Here is a 24,326-nt window from a genome sequence, read left to right on the forward strand (position 1 = left end):
TTCGGTTATATATGTGGGAGGAAAGTCTTATTCTTAGCGATGCACTCCTACATTATGATTTAGGATCGGGGTCCAGTGGTAGTTTGGATATGGTTGCTTGCTCTGTCAGCACCCATCTTCCCAAAGCAAGGTGTTAACTGACTGTAAAAGTCCAGTTTCCAATTTCTGGACTTGATCGTTGTGCCACCAGTGGCTATTATGAGTTATGTCCCTTCTATGTCCCTCCAATTGACCAATCATATTCCACCTCTCAAATCACTTGCATTTTCTTCAAACTTAATGATGGCTCCAAGTCAAGATGATCTGACTGATAATCAGATCTATATTGTAATAGGTCTTACTTCGCGTAGTGCATCAAATCACGTGAGCACCTTGATTATAAATATGAAAGGATTTTGAAAATACTTGTTGACGCTAAGTTGATGGTACAGATGCTTTGGAAATCCTGCAATTGACCAAAATCTGCACAGCATTTTATGAACTGTTACATGAAGATTTCGTTCCGCGATTTTGATTGGACTTTGCATTGGTCCAGCCAAAATGTAACTCCATAATTCCAGCCCAGTTCGCCAAAACTTGAAACTGGACTTTTATAGTCAGTTAACTCCCTTGCTTTGGGAAGATGGTAAGATGGTTCATGGGTCCCATTAAGGTCCACAACCACTTGCCTTCTTTGCTTCACTGGGCGTTCTGTTGACAAGTGGACATAACATGACAACTGAAAGACTATTTTAAGTGGTACTAACACAAATCCTTGGCTCACTATGCACCTTTTACCAACCTTTTTCCTCCTTGAGAGAGTGAGTTGGGTTTAATGCTGCTTTGAACAGTATTTGAGTTATGTCATGGAATGTTGACTTGATGTTGAAGAAAAACCTCAAATTAATGCACGTCTCAGATGCTTACCACTTTGGTGAAATCCACAAACACAGATATGGTGCTGACATTCTTAGAAACGGGGATTTGAACAGGGATTTGAACCCATGATCAATATGATTTGATCATAGGTTTCTGCCAAAGAATTGCACAGCATTGTCTTGATAAGGAGGTGGCCCCCATGAAGGTTTGGAGTATAGGTCCCCAATACCAAATACTTTTCATAATTTGAGAGCTGAACTCCTTTGACAAAAGTCCCAACGACCTCATGCTCTCGCAAGAGCAAAAACTTAAAACTGTAACAATGAATGACCTGGTTGAAAATCTATCATGGTACTCAGACACGAGTGATTGTTGTTCGTGCTATCAACCACTGGTTTGTCTGGCTCGTCTAGATATTTACATCTCATGTATATTGGATATTGCTTAGGCTAAAACAAGATACACCCACTCATTCAAGACTACCTGACTCTCTCAATCATCTACCCATAGGGTTTCTGTGTTAGAATTGGCCTTCAGTATCTTATCATGGTCAGAGAAGGCGACTTCATGGCTCATGGGTTTGTTCAGTGACAAAATTGATGGTGTGTTATGTACCCAGGACCCGTGAAGATCCTGGGTAGAATAGGTCTTCAGCAACCCATGCTTGCCGTGAAAGGCGACTAACAGGATCGGGTGGTCAGGCTCGCTGACATGGTTGATGCATGTCATTGATCCCAATTGCGTGGATCGATGCTCATGATGTCAATCACTGGATTGACTGGTCCGGACTCCATTATTTACAGACCGCCGTCATATAGCTGGAATATTGCTGAGTGCGGCGAAAACAACAAACAAACAGACAAGCATTAACTCAACTCCATCACACTAATGGGTATATTTGGCAATAAATGAATATCACTGACTGGGAGAGAAGCAGAATCGTTCTCAATAACAACTGCTGAAGTGCTTAATAATGGTGTACCCTTGAAGGACCTGACACTCCACCGTGTGTGATTGGGCATATGCACTGCTTTCTGGAGAATACTAGCCAGGGCTATTGTTGCTGGGAGCCGCTCAGTATTGATTCTATGCATATCGCACATAGCGATACATACATATCTGTCAAATATGTCATGGCTATTTCTGTTCCACAAATATCTACTTTTAAACGTCCTTGAAAACTGCAGATCGAGACATGTTATTCAGTGTGTTTGATTGGTTATGAGAAGTTCAAAGCTATTGTTATGGAAATAAATGAGACAAAATTCATTCCATAATCTTAAGATAGCTCTGCTTAAAGAAGAGTCCATTTTAAGATTCCAACTATATCTTAAGCATGTATTTATGAATCGCTTTTAGTAAAATACAGTAGAAGTAATGGAAGTAACTTCAGGAAGTAGTGTCTTTATTTGGTAAAATTATAAGCCGAAAATGATATATTTTTTGTGATTGGTTGGAGTGAGTGAATATTGTTAACAATGCTTTCAGAAATATTTGAACCATATCGACCTTGTTCCACAAAGTGATCTTAGTGTAAAGACGATCGTAACTCCCATACATTAATGTTGACTTTGCGCTAAGACCACATGGAATGGGACCCAGACATTAGCTTCACAAACTGATTTGGGGAATCAAACCCGAGTCATCAGTGGGATGAACCGACTCTTAAACCGCAAGCTTAATCTGCTGCTCCCTTATGTGGTTGACAATGGACAAACCACCATGGTTGGAACATCTACCATTTTCTTTTGTTGTATTGACATTTAACAGAGCAGAGTAAAAGTGTTAAATATCGCAGTGACGTGATTCCCAGATCAAAATGGCTCAAACCTCCCCAGTATCACATACTTATTGTCAGAAGTAAAGGTCAAAACTGGGCCAAGATCAGTTTGATCTTCATAGTATGGACTCCTGGTTAGAATTGGCTTGCAGAAACAAGTCTTTGTCATATGAGGTGACTTCATGCATTGGGTGGCCAGCTGGGTGATTTGATTTGCAGCATGCCATCATACCCAGACAGTCACTATATCAATCATTGGTTTGTTGGGTCCAGATTTGATTATGTAGAGGCCACCATCATATAGGTGGAATAATCTGGAGTGCAGAGTTAAGAAAAAAAACCAAAACAGTTTGACCTCGAAAAAATTCTGTTTGACAGTCCGGGATATAGATCTCTACAATAATTTGAGTATGACATTTTCAAAGAGTTGGGTGTATCCCACGGCCATTGGTGAGAGTATTGATGTTTAGACCATCAAGATAGATGGATGATGCTGTTTGACTCTGCATGTACTTGCCATCTAGCCTAGTAGTTATACACACAAATCAATACAGTAATGTTTCACAACAGACTGCTGCAAACATGTGAAAAACACTGTTTAGAAAGGGGAATATTCTGCCATACATATGTGGTCTGCAAAATCTCTGACAAGGTGATAAATTACTGGTATGAATATTGATGATAAATCAGGTCATTCTGTTTCAATTACTGAAGGTTTCAATAAAGTAGGAAAGCTTCATTTGGGCCTGCAGTCAAATGAGGAGAGTAAGGCTTGATGAATGCCATGGATTTAGTGGTAAAGTGTCCAACTCTTCATGTAGCAATTCACTGTGCAGAGTTACATCCCTTCCTCATGCCAGGATCTGCTTATCATGGAGTCTAATGTCAGACCTGCCCTGATTATGATCCTTGGTTTGTCAGCACAATACCCTTGCCCAGGGGTTTCTCCAAGATGAAAAGGGGGCACAGGTGACCCAGTCGTCTAAGGCCCCGCGATTCGCTGTGCAGAGTTGCGTCCCTTGGACACACCAGAAACCTATGATTGTGGTTTTGAATCCCGGTTCGCCCCGGTTATGTTTCTAGGTTTGTCAGCACCATACCCGTGCTCGTTGGTTTCACCGAAGTGGTAAACGTCTGAGACCTGCATCACTTCGGACTTTCCTCCCACATTAAGCTGACACGCCGCGATATAACTGGAAAACTGTTTAAAGCGGCGTTAAACCCAACTCACTCACTCCAAGATGATAAACATTTATGTTACACTTACACATTACACTCTGATATTTGACAGACATTATGGAGCCATGATATAAATGAAATACTTCTGACAGTAAAGTCACTCACTCACACACTCACTTAATATAGTAATGTTTTTCTTCTCAAAGCCCATATACACTTTCGCTCACCAGTTCAGGGTGCTAACTAGGCAAAAAGCACATTAAATGCTGTCTGCACATTTTTTCTTTCAGTTTGTGCTAGTAATGTAGGTACAGCACTATTGATCTAGTTCAAGATTCATGCACTTCTAAATACAACTGCTTGCAGTCACATGACTGCCGATCCTTACCCAGAAGTGCTATTTATTGCAACAATGAATCATGTATCGCAATACATACCACAATATTTTGCATGCTTTCTTTCATCTGTTATTTGTAATGAACCCAAATAATAATAACCCACATTTTGGACAATTTGGTAGTTGTCCGCGATTTTGTTGGATGTTGCTATGTTCACAACACAGGCGTAATAAACACATTATATACAGGAAGCTGGTCGCGAATAGTTCTGATTTGTCAATCACAGTTATCAGTTCCCAATTTCGTGATTGATATCAGCTTGTCACTTATGTAAACTTGCCAACAAGATGAAAATATGCAGTTTTGAAAAAAACGCAATATGGCAGAATTTCCAAACATATTGTGATATGCATTGATAAGTATTTCAAATCGTGGTGCACCAGTATACCGGTAATACTTCATAACTCTATCCCCTAGATTGTAGCCATGTGATCAAAACTTAATGACAATGTATATCGCCAGCGAAAGGGATGTTTCTTGAAAAGTCCACTTTGCAATTATTGTCATTGGTGTGTTCCTATCATCGTTTGCCCATCACGCCGAAGACCCGTGTTCGATTCTCGACATGGGTAAAATGTGTGAAGCCCATTTCTGGTGTCCCCTGCCATGATATTGCTAAAAGCGGTGTAAAACCAAACTCACTCACTTACTCCTATTGCCGGAATAGCTTGCTTTCACTTTGTAAGTATTATTACACATGCAGCTATCTTTGTTCATTAACAATCACGTTATTTCCTGTTTCTGTTTCAAGTGGCGAGGACTGTAACAGTTGGTGACATGGCTGAACAGGTCATGGTATATTTGCTGGCCATCTTGATATATCTAGATCATTGACTACAGCATGGTACAACACTCATTCCCTGACCCATTAGGAGGCATGATCGAGGCAAGGTCCCAGGTGTCTTTGTGTCATAGTTCGCTGTGCAGAGTTGTGTCCCTTTGACATACCAGAAACCTATGATAGTCAGTTGGAATCGAGGTTTGCCCTGGTCGTTGCCAGGTTACCAGAACCATGGTCATGGTTTTCATCAAAGTGGGAGACTTCTTCGACCTGCATCACTTCAGGATCTCCTCCCACATCAAGCTGTCAGGCAGTGATATAACTTGAATACTGTTGCAGGCAGTGTTAAATCAAACTTGGTCACTCACCAATTATGCTTTGTACATTTTCCCTCTTCATGTTTCTATACTGGCAGTAATTAGAGTCTTCCTCACGTCAGCATTCCTGCTTACAAATAACATTGAAGCAGTAGAACTATTTCACAGTGTCTAATATTTCTCAGATCTCAGGTTGTAGAGAATATAATATTGGCCTTCCTGTCTGAATTTGGACGGGGTAATCTGGAATTATTTATATAGCTGCGACTTAGTCTGGAACAGTAGACAAAAGTATGTATAATCCATAATAGATAGATGGTATCACGCGGGGCCTGTGACTGCTGACCAAAATAACACTGGTCTCAGGAACAGGGTGTCTGGTTTGACAATAAATAGATGACTCGTCACCGCTTACTTAACCAGACAGTCCTGATGAAATTATTAAAACGAGAATGAATGTCGTTGTTAGTGATCATGATTTCAATGCAACAGGCCTTTAACCTGGTTGACAAGTACACTTGTTGCAGGTTGAAAGTATGTCGCTCTTTGTTGCGCTCATTTTCGGCACAAAACTCATTACCATTACTTCGGCCATTTCTTGCCCTAGCAAATTTAGAAGAATCCTTGACATAAAGTGTATTAGTACCATGCTTGTACTGACATGGAGGGACCCTTCTTGGTTACGAGGCTGCAGAGCAATAAGCAATATTGAGGCCTAATATGTCTCTATTGAGTGATAACCATGCTGATCAATTGACTCTAGCTAGCCGATATTGGCTAGCGGTGGAGCGCTCTTGTATAGAGCATTGATCTCGCATCTTGCAGGGACTACGTATCGCTGTGATACTACACACACCAGCCCAGTTGTTGGCTCCATGGAAAAACCTTGCCAATTTCATTCTGGACGGACATGAACTGTCGCCACTTTATTGGATACACTGTTTCTCGTTTCTGGATATTTCATATGTTCGGCCTGTTATAAGGTTTGTACATCTTGTTTATTCCACATTTACGTCTGCTTTTATTGTTCCATGAAATGTTCATGACACCTGTTCGTTTTCTTTGAAAGATAATGATTGGACGATGATTTTTGTTTTTCTTTTATTAATTTTAGTCAACTGATATCAGTAATTGTTTAAAACTGTTACAAAAAATAGGAATCTTTTCTCCATCTCATGTAAGTTACTTTTCCGGTTTTAGAAATTAAATGTCAAATAAAAAATGAAAAATATGTTTACTTTAAATGTGTTCAGTTTGAAATGATTTGGATTGTTTTGAGAACAAGAATAGCTGTAAAATATGTTAAAGTTTGTCCTTAACCTTTTCTGTAATTGATTTCGCATTCTTATCATAAAAAGGCACGTCTCTAACTTTGACCGGAAGTGATCTAAGACGGCGTAAAAATATTACAATATATATACTAGGTGTTTATCTTGTAGACAGAGAACAAAGCTACAAACCAAGTTAACAGGTAGCATAATTTCTAACATTTTCTCTTCCTTGCAAAGTTTATGTTGTTCGCGTTAAGTACCATTTATCACTGAACATCTGATTAAATGAACATGAATAGAAAACAGGTTAAAGTTCAGCATAAATTTCATGGCTGTTCCTATGGCAACCGATATGGAATTTCACTGCCATATTTGCAAAATCTTCTGAAATCCTAGTGGTATATGTTTTATATCATTATCTTCTCAAAGACAAACAGTCCTGATCCCGGATGGATTTGCAGAGTATATGATACAGACCTGGTAGGCTGGAGGATTGAGTAAGCCCAACGTTGTGTATATGCTTGCATATACTTGAAACAGAACTGCACTTTTTTGTTAACTTTTATATTTTATGCATTAAAATATTCATAAAGCTGTTTTTCTCTCTCTGTGAGGGTAGAAACTTTCGTTTATGAAAACAGCTCACAAAGGCAGAAAATGCCATGCAGTGTGAGTAGCCATTATTGATTGCTGATTGAATTCTGCGATCTTATCTATGGTCGGCATTTATGTTAATGAGACTGTTTACCAGCAAATCGGATTATTGTTCTCTTCGAGGTGTATTTGTCATGGCATGACAGTTCCGCCATCTATGGAGTAGAAACTAAAACCACGGTAAATATTCTTTTTCAATTTTCTCTGTATTGTTGATAGGGAAAGGGGAAGGTTTGGATCATGAAATTAGGGTTGTGAATAGAGTTAGGGTTTGATAGCCAGTATTCTGGGCTGGGGTTTCTTGGGAAGCAGTCCTGTTAGTTCATGTATATTTTAGCATCAGCATGAGGTACTCTCGGCAGGCAACAATGATGTCATCGCCAGCTCTTGCTGGATGTGCCTATACATTAGGTTCTATGTCTTCATTTGCTGTAGAGTATTTTGTCTGCTGGAGGGCTTTTATTGAATCTTTTTAACTTGACAAGGGCATGGTTTATCAAGAATATTGAAATATGTTGATAAGCCGTTGATTGATTGGTCTTGGTTTAGTTAAGGAATGGAATGGGGAATGTTGAAGGATAGAATTTTCTTCATTTTGGGCAAACAAAATCTATTTTGGTGTCTTTGCAGATTATCTTTTTGAGTGAAATTCTTGATTTTTGAGAAGTTTTCCTTGGTTCAACAGGGCTGTGGAGATTGGAAATTTATGCTGGAATTGGTTTGTGGGTTTGTTTTCATATCTTAAAGCTTTTGAAATGCAAATCCTTTTTAATCTCCCAACCTTTGTATCTTTAAATCATTTGACAATTAAATTGTATGTTTTTCGAATTAAGATATCCTTTAAAAAAAATTCTTGCCTGAAGTACAGAATTTTGTCAATTTGTGAAATATTTTTATCTTCCTTTAGGTTTAGAATAAAGATAAAAAACCTTTCTTTGTAAAATTTGGTTTGTTAGCAACGCGCAGAAATAAGACCCTTGTGCAGCAATTGGGTCATCCACCATCATCTTCGACCAGAGTCTGAATCACTGGCAGACATATTTAATATTTGGCTCACATGTTGGTTCATAAGGCAGTAAAGAAAATTGACATCACAAAACACAAAGCAAACTGATCTGAAAGAATCTTTGATTCTTCATCATCAAAGATTTGTAGAAAAGAAAATCTAAAAATACTGGTTGCCATGGAAAAGTATGATCATCTATTTATGTTCAGGACAAGTGGTTTGGTAAGCTGCATATCTCTTTAAGTAGACAAGATATTTTTCTCAGTTTACATAATCTATACGACCTTGACGCAAATTTTGTTTTGATTAGGCATTACTGTATGTGTGAAAAGAGAAATAGTTCCAAAGATAAATGTTTCAGATGCCCTAGATACTTCTACATATTTTAACAGAGTAAATAGCTTGGTACATGTAGGTGTCAAATTAGGTGAATAGGATTTGTTTTTTTATAGCAGGTTGCTTTTTTACTTACAGTTTTCTGTAAATTGGTTTGGAAAAGTGTGCCGTCTTCCTTGCAACTGTCTGGAATTAATGGTGAACATGATACGCTCGATGTCCTTGTATGCTGTATGGCAGCGGAAAATTACATTTCCAGTTTGCACCATTTTTCCAAAGAAATATAAATAATTTTCTGGGTAATGAGAAGAGGGAACTTGATAATGCCTGAGTACAAGATCCACAAACCTCCAGTTTGTAATGTGTTAAATTTTGTAAATAAATATTTGTTTTTATGTTATGCAAACATGTAAAAATCAACTTTAATGTTGTGACTTTTGTAATATTTGTTCAGAGTTATTCAAAATGTTATTCTGTTATGGCAGATTAGGATGATTTTCTCCTTAATCTTATGTGGGTTATTAAAAAGCGACAGGGCGGTTGGGTAGCCTAGTAGTTTAAGCATTCGCTCGTCACGCCGAAGACCCGGGTTTGATTCCCCACATGGGTACAATATGTGAAGCCCATGTCTGGTCTCCCCCGCCATGATATTGTTGGAATATTGCTAAAAGCGGTGTAAAACCATACTCACTCACTATTAAAAGTGACAAAACACATTTCATCATCATGAGAAATCTCTGCTGAAACCGGTCCATTGTATCATTCCGACTTTATCGTGAGCATGTGTTTATGACTCACTATCCTATCAAATAGTGATGACACAAGGTGTTGGGGAAAACATCAGAATAATATCCTGTCCCATGTAAGGGACCTGTATTGGACCACACAGCTTCTCCGTGGACATGTTTTGTGTAACAAGGACAGGTAGCAGCTCAACATTGTTGTGTGTATATGTTAGACACGTGCAGCAGAATGCAGGAAATGGTTTATTCTTTGTCACCTTCCCTCCTTCTCCAGACCCATGAAGATCCGGGGTAGAAAAGGTCTTCAGCAACCCATGCTTGCGGTAAAAGGCGACTAAGGGGACGGGTGGTCAGGCTCGCATGTCATCGATCCCAAATGCGTGGATTGATGCTCATGATATCTATCAGTGGCTTGTCTGGTCCAGACTCTAATTTTTACAGACCGCCGTCATATAGCTGGAATATTGCTGAATGTGGCGTTAAACAACAAACCAACCAACCTCCTTCTCCACAGGCACAGAGCGGAGAAATAATACCATCCTCGACATTCCCGATACACCCTAGTAGTGCCAGCATAGGAGGAAGAGAATGGTGTCAAGGGCAGATCCAGTATTTATGAAAGATATCCTCTCTTAGTGGGGGAGGGGGTATACTCTACAACATACTACATTTGGTTTTGAAAAGGAGAGAGTTCTAGACCCCCTGGACACCCCCTCTGGATTCTCCTAAGGGTGTTACCGACAGACTAAGGAATGGACACAGCAGTACAGGTGGCCCAGTCATCTTAGGTGCCACAGTTTGCTGTGCAGAGTTGTGTCCCTTTCATGTGCCAGGAACCTCTAAACGTGGTTGGATTCTGGTTCGCCCCGATTATGTTCCTTGGTTTGTCAGCACCTTACCCGTGCTTGTGGGTTTCATCAGTGTGGTAAACCTCTAAGACCTGCATCACCTTGGGCTTGCCTCCCACATTAAGCTGACACGCCATAATCGATGCTCATGATGTCAATCACTGGATTGTCTGGTCCAGACTCGATTATTTTCAGACTGCCGTTATATAGTTGGAATATTGCTGAGTGCGGCTTTAAAACAACAAACAAACCAACAAACCAAAACCTATTAATATATCTGACATATCTGATTATTCCTATCAAAAGTTGAGTATATATACTGTGATTAAACAGCACAATGCTTACTTCTGCAGTATAAAAAGGGTTGAATTAGCATTAGCGCTTATTGCCCAAGCCCCTTTCAATTATGCTAAAGGGTTGATAGAATTTTGAACAAATGTGGAGGTGGATGGGAGTGTAAAGGCTGTTTGTTATCTCTTTTTGGGCTAGTAGACTTTCTAGGTTCATTTCTATCACTGCATTTACAAGGTTCTCACAGAAGGCCTTATGTTTTTTAATACAATGAAAATCATTAAAAGTAGCTGAATGTCTTGTAAAAACCTGAAAGCTCACACACATTATCTCAGTGGTACTGAACACTGGTTCTAAGAAGGTCAAGAAAGTCCAAATCACTGAACCACTATTTACCTTCTGTACGTGTATTTGGTGAATTGTTGATGGAACATCTCAATAATGTATGCATCTCCAGCCACGGTAATGAAGAAATACTCTAATCTCAGTGTAAGATAGGCAATCAAAGGGAATATCATGGCCTTGACACGTTCTCATGTCTTGGCCAAGCCTGCGAAGATTCTTGAATTTTGGTCAACTGAATGTGTGTGAACCCTCCAGCAGTGTTGAACTTAGGTCATGGTGGGATTTGTACATTCTCACTGACGTTGATACACTAGTTAGAAGCCTCTAATCCAGAAATTCCACCTCTTGGGCGATCTTAATGAGAATGTTGCCATGTCTCTCCTACCCCGGCATCTTGTGATGTTGCTGGAATATTGCCGAATACTCGCTCACTCACTGATGAGAATGTCAGCAGTGACTGAAATGGGATCCTTAAGGTCTTCTATGTTATTTGAATCAATGGCACCCTTGAAGATCCGGGTTTGAATACATCTTCAGCAACCCATGCTTGTTGTAAGAGGTGACTATAATTGTCGGCAGAGGCGACAATTTAACAGAATTGGTTGGTCAGGCTCGCTGACTTGGTTGATGCATGTTATCGTATCCGAATTGCGTTCATGATGTCAATCACTGGAATGTCTGGCCCAGACTTGATTATTTACACACCACCATCATATAGCTGGAATATTGCTGAGTTCGGCAATAAACAACAAAGAAAAGAAAGAAAGAAAGAATCTATGGATTCCCGTGATAGGGTTATGACAAGGAGCCCTTGAGTTTCATGCTTAGAACATTGGTTTTATATGTAACCAAAGGAACACTACTCCATGCCCATAACAGACTATACCCAGGGGATTCTGGGTAAGAACTGGTCCCCAGCAACCTCTCGATTCGGTGGCCAGGCTTGGTGATTTGGGTTATGGGAAGTCAACATACCCTGACGGTGTGGATCATTGCTCATACTGTCAATCACTGGATTGTCTGGTTCAGACACTGATTATTTTCAGGCTGCCATCACATAGGTGGTTTATTGCAAAGTGCAGCTTTAAATAAGTAACACGCATTCCATAATTGATTGATCAGAAATTTGTTAATATGGACGAATTCACAAGGGAAAAAGGTACCCCTGGTTTAATGAGTGGCGACTGTTAGGCCTTAGTGTTATTGCAGACAATGATAGACTGGTTCGTGAGACTGTTTGCGGACTGAGGGGACACACTGGTTCCCAGAACTTGGTAGAAAATGTCAGCTGAAAATGGTTGGATGGCCTCAAAATGTGAATGTCTTTACATGGATGGGTTCCACCTAGGAGGTCCCAAGTCTCATCAGTCGACTGACTGACTTCATTCAGCACTGAAGAAAGATGTCAGTGCATCCACTTTGGGCATATTGGTTTTCTAGCTCCAGGCAAAGGCCACTCTTCACCCTATTGTTGAGGGGCACAGCTGGGTCAGTTGTCTGGGCATGAGGTGTCCCTCGGGATCCATGGGTCCCTGGTTCACATCCCGGATCTGTCCAGGTTACGCTCGAACTGTTACACATCCCATGCCGAGCTGTACAAATTTATCATCAAGATGACAGACCTATTGCACTCGCCCAAGAGCAAAGCGTTTATTCAAATATGCTCAAGATGGACCTACCATTTTATATTTTGATTGCTTTGAGAAAATGTAACTTTGCTGCAGGTTTTAAGTTGTTTACTGGACAATACTATATGTCTTGAAAAAAATGTCTTTTGCTCCTCCTTGTCTCTAACAAAACATCTCAACCCGGACTAATTAATGGTTGTTCTCTTGTAAAATGTTCTCTAAAATAAGGCCTGATGTGACAGCCTGTTAAAAGAATTGGAAGCATGTGTCAATTCCAAACCCAAATCCTAACAATTCCATATAGGCAAAATATTCCCCCATAAATTTCCACCAATTCCCATCCAATTTTCTCCATGAGAGATCAGGGCGCTCTTTATGAAACATGATATTCAACAACAAAAATCTATGTCACTAGTGACTAACATGGTGATCCAGATCAGTAAGGGCTGGGACAATGATGAATTGTATTTGTGTGGCGGTTCGGTCATATAAACATTGTGAGGCTTGCACTGAGGCAGTTGCGGTTTTGTGTCGAGTTAATTCCCTTCCCACTCATCACGATGAATATTTGATCACCTCGCAGCATGTAATGTTCAAACTCCCTTCCCTAGGGATGAGTTCAGGTGGACATACATGCTAGTTAGCTTTAATATGGCTGCCAAGTCTGGTTTTACCTGAATTCTCGGAGTGTCTTGTTATGGTATCCCCGAACGTACTTAATCATCAGGTTCTGCATCACTGCTGGTGTTAGAAGCTCTGGGTTTCAGTAATATATGTCATTGGCCAATTTCATGCATTATGGAAGGGAAATGGTTTGAAAATGTGGTGAAGTGAGTTTATTAGAGTTGTGTGGATGATAGCACATGACGTAATGGAGGAGATGAAATATGTATGAATGGAAGGAATTGGAATTAGGCTTGTATTGATACAGTTGCGTGGTTAGACAGGAAGGTATTGTTCATCGCTTAGCTGGCTTTAGTTCACCACAAGGGGATTCAGTGCAACACGAAGCGATCATATTATGGATTTTTTGTTTCAATTTTTAGAAATTTGAAAAAAGTGTCAAAGCTCAAGAACCATCCATTAGTAATGCCAAGTAGTTAGAAAGATGTGAGGAACATTTTAATCACAGGTTCAACCAGGTCAGAATTTCTATTTCAAATATATATTTGCTTACCAGTTTTATACAATTACTGGTGTAGAACGGTAAATTCTGTTTTTTTTGCTTCATAAGACCTTGAAATAAAAAAAAACAAGTTTGTATGTCCTATGATGCCACAGTTACGTGAATTATAAGTGTAGGTACAAACCATGTACGTCGCCTTGGAAACAAGTCGATCAATGCTAGAGTATGATTTCTGTGAGTAATTCATAAGTGAATGTGTTGAAAGTTTGCCTTGCATTTTCAATCAAGTGCTTTGAAATTGGTGTGTTCTCAAATAAAGCCCTTCTCAATGTCACTGACCTCCATTTATATGCAGTGGTATTTTTCAAAGCTAAAGACACTATCCTCTCTGGAATTATTCAGTTATTCACAGACACATGAAATATAATATCGTGATTTTCAATTCAATTAGAATGATAAAAATACAGCTGAAACATGACCTACATACAAATCCCATTCTTTTTATGCCAGTGATTGCACAGGTTCCGATCACCCAGGGAGATAAATATCATTCAACCATAAGTAGTTGTCAGGCAAACAGTCTGAAAGACCAGTTTCTTTGTTGCTGGAAACCTAACACGTCTTCATCTGAGTCGTCCAGTGGGTTCACGTCTTCCCAGTGGCCTGTGCACATAATGATGGTATTTAGCTGCCCCATTGCCTGTTCAGTTTAATGGCATGGTTTACTAGTTTCAGTAAACACCTGGAAATGAAGCCTAATGATAAATCATTAACATGCATCAGTCTCGTCTTTCAACATCAAACAAACCCTTGAAATGCTTTACTGCTCAATTTGGTCTGCTTCGGCTCAATATAAATACCAATTTTTATTGGATTTCCCCCAAACCAATTTTTCATACAATACGTTTGCAGGATTATTAAGTTTGGTTAAACATTTTGTTATGAAGGATCATAATGTATGGGGTTCGTTAACATGGAAAGATTGTACTTATTTTTCCTTTTGTTTAGTCATTGTAACTGATTTTGGAACATTTTTGTGGAATATATTTATTACTAATTAGAAAAGAAAATGGTAAATTTAGTTTGATTTATTTTGGTTCACCTGTGTCTGGTCATAAACCTCTTGAAATAATTAGCATTTGGATGGTCAGGGATAAACACAATGATCAGGTTGATTGTGTTAGATCTTGTTGATTTGGGGCAGTGGGGGTGGTCTAGTGGTCAACACATTCCCTTTTCACACCAAAGTCCTGTTTTCAATGCCCCACATTGGTACAGTGTGTGAATACCTGTGATGTCTGGTGTCTCTCACACCCCAAACTCTCACCCCTGACTTTGAAATATCCTGTGGCAAACAAATTTGTTGATTATTGGGGCCAGTGATAATTTTATATAGCTATGTCAGCTGTCTGTTTGAAAGTCCCAATCAAAATCTTGCTTATTGCCACAAACCACTGATATGACAAAGGTGCTAAATTCTGTTGACATTTTGTTTTCCTTTACCTTTCTCTTGATCAAATCCATGTAGCTTTGAAAACTGGGTTCCTGCTGCATACAAAGTTTTTATGACAATGTCCAGGACAATACACATCCAACTTTAGGCTAAAGTGCATGTTGATTGGCTTATAATAAGCAAGTGTCCAATCAGCATCACCGTTGTTTTTAGCTAAATGGTCTGAGCAATAAGAAAAAGAATTTATGGATGTCAACTTCTTTGATGAGGAACATGTTTCAGAGTATAAACTTACTCCTTCATCACCTTTTCTTGCTCATAATAAAGAAGTTGACATCCATAAATTCTCTTCCTTAGGTGTATCACTTCAAAATGCCTTTCAAAGACTTGGTCTGAGCATTGTTTGCAAAAGGCAAATCCCTCACCGTTTGAAGAGGTGAAAGTGTGACGTGGCAGTGTAAATCTTTGTTGTAGTTTGTATTCCTGCATGGATATTTAGCCATTATTATTATAAGAGAAGTTATAGCTACAGGTGATCAGCAAAGAGCTGTTTCATGTTTAGACTTGATTTATGGAGCTCCAGTGAAAGAAATCAGCTGTAGCAGCCTTATCTGATACCGTGCAGTCAGTCATGTTTTATGGTACAATTTTTTGGGTGCATTGAAGTTCATATTCTGTTAGCGATGTCTCCTACTTAATCATGGTTTAATACAAAGGCATGTTGTCACAGCACTTTAATTTTGCAAACACAAAATAAAGCCATTTGGAGGTTCAAATTTCAGTTACAGTCCCAAAGATCAGTTTGGACTGCTGTGCCTGAATGGGATCCAGGGTTGGATAAGTCCATAGGTCCTCGTAAGTGTTGCAGTATGGGGAATAAGTGTTCAAAATTGGTGATTGGAGTGGTGATAGTGCTTGGTTGGTAGACCACCTTGGTAGACCACATTTCACTCAGTGCTAGTTATGACTCTAGCCTAGTGGTTAAAGCGTTCGCTCGTCATGCCGAAGACCTGGGTTCGATTCCCGACATGGGTACAATGTGTGAAGCCCATTTCTGGTGTCCCCCGTCGTGATATTGCTGGAATATTGCTAAAAGCGGCGTAAAACCATACTTACTAACTCACTCACTCACTATTCCATGATTGCTTTAATTTATTCCCTAATGAAATCAACTGCTGTTTGAGTGCTCCACATTCCCACCCTGGATTAAATTGCCTTGATATAGCTGGAAACGCACCTACTTCGTCTGGGATGCCACAGACTCCATCACTGCTGTGCGAGATGGATCTTGTAAGATCAAGATTTGTTGGGTCCATGAAATCTGCAGGAAATCAAACAATGTTTAATTGAACCCTTTCTTATCCTAACTAGTTCCCAATTACAATGGGTACATACATCTCCCAACATCTAACAATCACTTCAAAGACATTGCATTGATTAACTTGCCCACACCTAGGACAATAAAAACATCCCCCTGGAACCCAGTGTGTCTAATTAAACCTGTATATCCCGACCAGGATGATATATCTGATATAGCCACACTGACACCAGGGTGTAAATCTTCCTCTCTGGAGGTGCTGCTGTCTTGTGGCCGGAGGAATCTTCTTGATTACCTCTGACTTATAAAACACACTAGATGAATATCAAGGAGATCCATTGGTCAGTTTCCTGTTCACTTGATGAATATAATATGGATAGACTGATCACTTATTTTATGCCATTCACCATTGGCTACAGCAGTTCGGGAGTACATTGTTTGAGTTGTTCATTGCAATCATATTTGGTCTGTTGAGGCCGTTGTATATTAGTGACAGCCAGTTAAACATGATAGTGGTCCAAGTGGACACAGAAATGGAAAAGAACAGGTACCCAGCAGTCATCAAGTACTCACCAAGAAATTCATGACCGCATGTCACAAGTGTATGGGGATAAGTGCCCTAGCTTTTGTGGAAAGTGCTATGATGACAACGATGACAACGATGACAACGATGACGTCAAAGTTGCCGTTAATGGGTTTCTTAGGGTGGCTTCAGAAAGCTTCTTCCTGACTGGAATTGAAAAGCTATACTATAGATATGAGAAGTGTATTGAAAAGCAGGGAGATTATGTTGAAAAATAGAATTAAAAATACTTTTACATTTGTTTGTTTTGTTTGTTAAGAACTTTTGACCAGCCCTCATTATATGGCATTTATGTCCTTGTCATGTTTTGGCAAGTTCCAAGTGCATCATGCTGGTTTAGGGGTTTCAGGTGATTGGCAGTCCAATTACATTACAAGGGGGTATGATTGGGGTAGGTGTGTGTTTCCATGTACATCATGAGAGGATGTGTAAGAATTCATTGTCTTCTAAACTCAAACATGGGATTGAGATTTGGTGTAAATAAGAAATGTCAGATATCAGATTGGATTAGATTTTGATTCTGTTGCTGCATTCACAGTGTTACCAGAAGGAACAATGCTCACATAATGATTTCACTGTTTTGTCCTTCAACTGATTTTGTTTTTTTCTCTGTAAAATGGAAACTTTAAGAAGGATATTATTTTAATTTGTATGGTTTTCATATTTGACAGCAACAAACATAAATGTTGAGTCTGTTGGTCCAAACTCGTTTTATATGACATTGTGATACGTCTGACTATTACTGTCTGCAGAGTTAAGCAATATTCACTGATGTGACTGGTCCAAACTCGATGTGCAGGACATTGTGATATGTCTGACTATTACTGTCTGTAGAGTTAAGCAATATTCACTGATGTGACTGGTCCAAACTCGATGTGCAGGACATTGTGATACGGCCTGACTATTACTGTCTGCAGAGATGAGCAATATTCACTGATGTGCCTGGTTCAAACTCGATGTACAGGACATTGTGATACGGCCTGACTATTACTGTCTGTAGAGTTAAGCAATATTCACTGATGTGCCTGGTTCAAACTCGATGTACAGGACATTGTGATACGGCCTGACTATTACTGTCTGTAGAGTTAAGCAATATTCACTGATGTGCCTGGTTCAAACTCGATGTACAGGACATTGTGATACGTCTGACTATTACTGTCTGCAGAGATGAGCAATATTCACTGATGTGCCTGGTCCAAACTCGATGTACAGGACATTGTGATACGGCCTGACTATTACTGTCTGCAGAGTTAAGCAATATTCACTGATGTGCCTGGTTCAAACTCGATGTACAGGACATTGTGATACGTCTGACTATTACTGTCTGCAGAGATGAGCAATATTCACTGATGTGACTGGTCCAAACTCGATGTACAGGACATTGTGATATGGCCTGACTATTGCAGATGTGGAGGGTTAAGCAACATTCACTCACCCACTTAACTCCAGACTGCTATGACATTTGGTTTGCAATGGAATATATGTTAGTCTATTGTCATCCACTGGCGGTGAGGACCAGATGGAGAAGGTCATTCTGGTGTCGGACATACAGGGACATGTGCTTAGTCTCTCGAACTCCGTACAGCGCCGAGAGCTCGTGATTACTTCCTGTTGTGGAAGCTGTAACATCATTTCCATAAATTCATGAGCAAGACCAGATAACAAAGGTGCTATTATCTGTCTTTTGATACCTGCACAGCCCTTGGTGCAAGGCAGATTTATTGTGTTATCTTTAGGTCTTCGTCTGTCTGTGTGGAAGCTGTGACATGCTTCACCATCTTAAGGTAGCAATATCATTTTGAATGATGTCTTTATGAAGGGAATGCAGCTGAAATGTGGGCATGCATGAGAGGGATGCTGTTAAGACATGTAATTGGAAGGGTAATGGAATTGTAAGAGTCGGATACCACTGGGGTAACTTTTTCGTAATTCATATTATTAAGTGATCCGATTCCTATATAGATATACTACAAAGATAACAACAACAAAAAATTACAGATGTGCAATATAAATGTATGTAAATGCAGATGTTGAAACAAGTGCCTTGCAAGTGCACCAAACAAAACTGTGGTGTTAGAAATGCAAGACGAACATGTGTCGGAATTCTGTCAATGTTGTCTGCGTGTGTGCCTGATTTCATCAGTACCATGTAGACTCTGACGTAAAACTACAGATGGCGCTAGTGATGTGTAGATGGCGCTGCTGGTTGTGGGAAGATGGCAACATGACAATGGTTCATGCTGTCACAGGTGCAGCTATAATCTGAGACAACAGAGGAGGCACGTGACCTCGAGATCCCCACCCTGAAAAGGGGCACCGTGTTGGATGAGAAACATTGATATTATAGCTATGGACATTTTTGTTTCTGTTGTGTATGGAGGCTTTGTTTACTGAATTGAATTTGACAGATGTTGGTTCTTGAAGTCTCTGTCAGTTTGTATCATAAAACAGCATTTGCTAATCCCAAGAGCGTTGCTCTTGCACAACCTGGGTTTAATGTGGCGCACATGGGTCATATATTCTTCAGATGTGTGTACGAGTTTAAGTATTTTTCGATGTTTCATGACTCTCTGTGGGTATAGACAGGGATCTTGTGAGTAATAACTGCACTGCACAGTGGATGATTACAAGAGCAGGGAATTTCACACAATGGCTGCTGTGCAGTGTCGGAGCTTTCAAGTAATTAGAGGGCAGAGCAGCCCAGTGACTAAATTTCTGAAGCTTGAGGTGCGGAGTTATGTCCCTTCCCTACAAGATCAGTTGATTGTGGGTTCTAGTCCCAATTCCTCCCCGGATATGATCTTTTGTCTGTTGGCACCACTCCTGTGTTTTTCACAACCTTCTATGACCTCTGTCACTTGGGAATTTACTTTATGAGCTTGCATGCTGTGACATCACTTAAATACTTGGTCAAGTCATTTTGGACTATGTACCAGAAAATAAATTGTTTCATGTCAGTGATATTGCTCGAGACAATGGACATAGGACATTTCCCTGATTTCAGGAAATTTTGCTTGGACATTCTGCTGTATCATTATCAATTCTAAACATATTTTTTATATTTTTGTCAATCGATCAGTGGCTGAGAAATTGAATTGATCTGAAGCCCAGCATGTAGATGATTTGTTTTACAGGAAGGAAGCTATAATGTTTGATATACCAGAAAGCTTAATTGTAATGGACATTGGCATTTTGCCCCATAAACTGTTTTCCCCCATAAACTGAGTGTCACTGTCCCTGTTTCCTGTCACTGGCCACCAGCTCCTGGGGAGTAATATGCCATCTGAAGCAATATCCACATAAATAATGACCAACAGTGGCTGGTTAATCCTGATGGCAGGGCAGGTTGTACAATTGATATGTCTGTGAAGCACTTATCCTTCTAGACTGATTTATACCCTGCGATGCCTTGAGTTCCATGTTCATATGGACTTTGGTTTCAGTACAGATTAAGTGTATATATCCAAGGCCGCTGATTTTTTGTTGCTTTTGTTTGCAAATGCTTTTTAACTGAGTATTGGTCAGAATTCTTTTTTTTGTGATTGCTTTGGAGTATGGTTGGGGTGAAAGCCAAATTTTTGGGGAATGGCAAGTCCAAAGGGTATTTCACTTCCTCTGCTCTGTAGTTTTGTACTTCTGAATTAGTTAGGGGAGTGGTCGTGTGGCTTCGTGGTTAAATCGTTTGCTCGTCATGCCGAACACCTGGGTTCGATTCCTGACATGGGTACATTGGGTGAATCCTATTTCTGGTGTCTCATGCCGTGATATTGCTGGAATATTTCTAAAACCGATGTAAAACCATTCTCACACACTCACTCTGAATTAATTCATCAACTTTGTGATTTACAAACCTCTGTCATATAGCTGGGATATTGCTCAACAACAAATAAATAATGTGTGAAGCCAGTCTTTGGTGACCCCTTCAGTGATATTGCTGGAATATGTCTGAAAGTAGCATGAAACTTCACTCATTCTTTGGGGGTGAGAGAAAACTTTTTCAACTGAACTTTGAATCTAGAAATAACTGAAAGTTTCTTTACATCAAAGGAACTCCAGAAAGATCCAAACTGTACACACCTTGAAAAATCTGTTCAAAGCTGAACCTGTACCATGCTATTCTGGCCAGAAATGCCTCCGGTGTAATTGTTGTGTAAGGAATTAGAAAAATGACTGTTTCTGCAAATCCTGACATTTACTGGGTCAGAAACTCCGTGTTGAATGTGTTAACAGCAAATGCATACCACCATTTTTTGTCAAGAAGCAGGAATCTTTCTGACTCCACCATCACTGTAAGTGTTGTCGATCCCGGTAACCTCAAAAGGGTGGTGCAGCTTGCTTCTGTTTTCCTGAATGCTAATCCTGCAGAAGATGGTGTTGAAAAGGTCATATGCAAAATGCTTGCACACTGACAGCAGCAGCTTTGTCTGTGACAAAAACCTGATGCCCCAACCTCCTGACTGCTCCGACACTTCTGGGAGATGAGGTCTAAGCTATGTGTTGATGATGAACAGATGGTTTGCGTGTGCTGTGGGGTAGGTTGTGTAAGCAAGGCAGAACCCCCATGGGAGAGTATTCCTGGAACAGTCAAGGTTTCGGTGACAATGGCAGTGTACACCACTTTGACTGATTGGACTAATTTACTTATTTTTCATGAGCTTGTGGTGAAGAATTCATTTGTGAAAATATTTGTTTATGTAGACTGGTATTTTGAATTGTAAAAAATGCAGGTAGAAAAATTGTTTTGGGAAACGTTCTATTTCTGTTTTCTATGCTTATTCGTGTGATGATTATCAAGGGTGGGTAGAAAAAATACAAGGCTGTAATGTTTTCTCAACAATTCTATTTCAAGATTAAAAATGTGTATTTTTCTTCTTTACATGAAATGACATGATAATATGTACCTATGACTAATATTGCAAATTAGAGCCCTTTGGTATTGTCTGCATAGAGTTGCATCCTTTGTCATGCCAGGATCTGCAGTTCATATGTTTGAATCCATGATTCACTCTGGTTATGATCCTTGGTCAATCAACACCATGGGTGTTCATGGGTTTCACCAGTCATAATCGTCCAAAACCAACATCACTTATAAACTGTTGGGGCTTTCTTCTGAAATTAAGCTCACACATTATAACTGAACTGCCCCAAAGGTGTTAATCATTGATCACAATATCAATCACTGAAATGTTCAGCATCATATGGCTAGAATATTTCTCAGTGGCATAAAACAAACAAACTGCCGAAAGCAGTGTTAAACTGATCACCCTCAATAATTCACTAACAAAATATAATTCAACACCATGTTCCTCAGGTTCCCTCCTTCAAAACAGATTGGCACGGCTAGTCTCAGTCACACCACAAACTGGGGGCACGGGTGGCCCAGTCGTCTAAGGTGCCGCTATTCGCTGTGCAGAGTTGCTTCCCTTGGGCACGCCAGAAATCTATGATTGTGGGTTCGCCCTGATTATTTTTCTAGGTTTGTCAGCACCATACCCGTGCACATGGGTTTCACCGAAGTGGTAAACATCTGAGACCTGCATCACTTCGGGCTTTCCTCCAACATTAATGTTGTTAAAAGCAGCGTTAAACCCAACTCACTCACTCGTCATACCACAAACTAGCCATGTCCCTAAGGCCAGTCAGAGACCTGTCATCATGGGTTTGAATCCTATTTTCACCCTGATAACGGTTTTCAGGACCACACTGGTGCTTGTGGGTTTAACCAAAGTGGTAAAATGTAACATCTAAAACCTGCATCCCTTTCAGCTTCCCTTGCCCATCAAGCTGATGTGCAGTGATATAAATGAAATACTGTTTAAGGCAGCTTGAAACCCAACCATCCAGTTGTCCATGGCAATGCTGTTTACTGTACAAAGTAGCATGCTCTGATCATATGTTCAAGTCTGAATTTCACCCTGTTCATGATTCTTGGTTTGTCAGCACCATCCCCAAGTGGGGTCTACCAATGTTGTGCGCGTCTTAGACTTGCATCACTTTAGACCTTCCTCCTACTCTAAGCTAACATGCTGTTATATAAATGAAATATTGTTCAAGGCAGGTTGAAACTGAACTCCATCATATATCTGCTGTTCCATGCTCTGCTCTGTTATCTTCTACTGTTTTCTGCTCTGCTGCTCTGCTTTGTAATCTAATGCTGTTCTCTGCTCTGCTCTGTTCTGCATTTTTTTCTTTGCTCCTGTTATGTTCTTCCTTGCCGACCCTTTCCTCTTTGCTGCTCTGCCATCCTTTCTCTGTACTGCTCTGATGATGTTCTGGCCTCTTGTGATTTGTTCATTTCGCATTTGACGGTGACTGGTAAGACTGGTTCCATGTAAAAAATAATACCCGGGAATAGCAATCAGCTGCTTCGCATAGGGTTATTATTATTGTAAATATGTTTAGTAAAGGCTGCATATAATTAAATGATGGAATTAATTATTCCTGATAAAAAAAATAGTTTCAGATAGAATTTTTGCCGATCCTTGCATTAAAAATCCTATAAAGTTATATCATTGGGTGTGTCTTGAACGAATCACCGGTCGATTCCAAGAAATCGTGTGTACAGCTGATTGCTGTTTCCGGCTTAGTTTACGAGAAAATACACAAGGTAATCTTAATCCCTGGATATAAAACAATGCCTAGCAGAACAATAAATACTATTTAAACGGTAAATAAACATGTCTGGTGATTTTTTATCTCAAATTTCGAATTTGTACTGACGAAGTTTCTCATCACCCGTGCGTTTGCCGGACTTCGCTGAAAGGGTATGGTGTAATTTTTTTCTGCGCATAATATTCAAATTTCTTTTTTTTCCAAAATATTGAACCCGCTAGAGGGGGGTGCGCATTATACATGGGTGCGCACTATACTCAAGAAAATACGGTAGTTGTGTTGTTGTTGTGTTGTGTTGTGTTGTGTTGAGGTTCTTCCCCACAGGTAGTATTTGTAGTCGTGAATCTAGCCGATAACTCTGACGGCATAATGCATTTTGAGAAGGAATCGATTTAACAATTTCTGTAATTGTTTCCCCGAGCACTGCAGTAAATTAGGATCATTTGGGCAGCTTCCATATCTCCAGGTGCTCGCTAGATTGGACAATTTTCAGACTTGGGCCATGTTGAAGGATTAGCACTGTCATGAGAAGGTCACGAAGCCACCCATGTTTGTTTAGATATTAAATCTAGATCCCTGTGGGACATTTTTATTTTGTGAGTATGAAGAACATAAAAAGTGATGCAGCTTGCTGTTCCAATGAGTTCTTCAGGACAGAAATAGGTCCATCATGTTTGCAGTCGATGTCTGTGGAACATTTTCTATTTACAGGAGAATCAGTAGGTCAACGAAAAACTGATCTGAGATAATTGAAGTTAGCAGATAGGAACTGTGAACACAAATGATATAAGAAACAGAA

The 24,326-nt window shown here is 39.8% G+C and overlaps 1 protein-coding gene across 7 annotated transcripts in view; it reads left to right on the forward strand.

Annotated features, from left to right (window-relative positions):
* LOC139480537 (receptor-type tyrosine-protein phosphatase delta-like) overlaps positions 1-24,326 on the forward strand; it is a 396,576-nt gene that overhangs the window by 29,632 nt on the left and 342,618 nt on the right. For 5 of the 7 annotated variants that reach the window (XM_071263626.1, XM_071263638.1, XM_071263635.1 and 2 more), the window contains exon 1: positions 7,340-7,418. The exons of 1 other annotated variant lie outside the window; for it this stretch is intronic. The gene's annotated coding sequence lies outside the window, so the exon portion shown is untranslated. Of the gene's footprint in view, positions 1-6,157; positions 6,297-7,339; positions 7,419-24,326 lie in introns of those variants that run through there. One more of the 7 variants, XM_071263627.1, reaches the window with a different exon arrangement.

This window comes from Haliotis cracherodii, unplaced genomic scaffold (genome assembly GCF_022045235.1).
Source record: "Haliotis cracherodii isolate W230 unplaced genomic scaffold, xgHalCrac1.p SCAF_4, whole genome shotgun sequence".
Lineage (NCBI taxonomy): Eukaryota > Metazoa > Mollusca > Gastropoda > Lepetellida > Haliotidae > Haliotis > Haliotis cracherodii.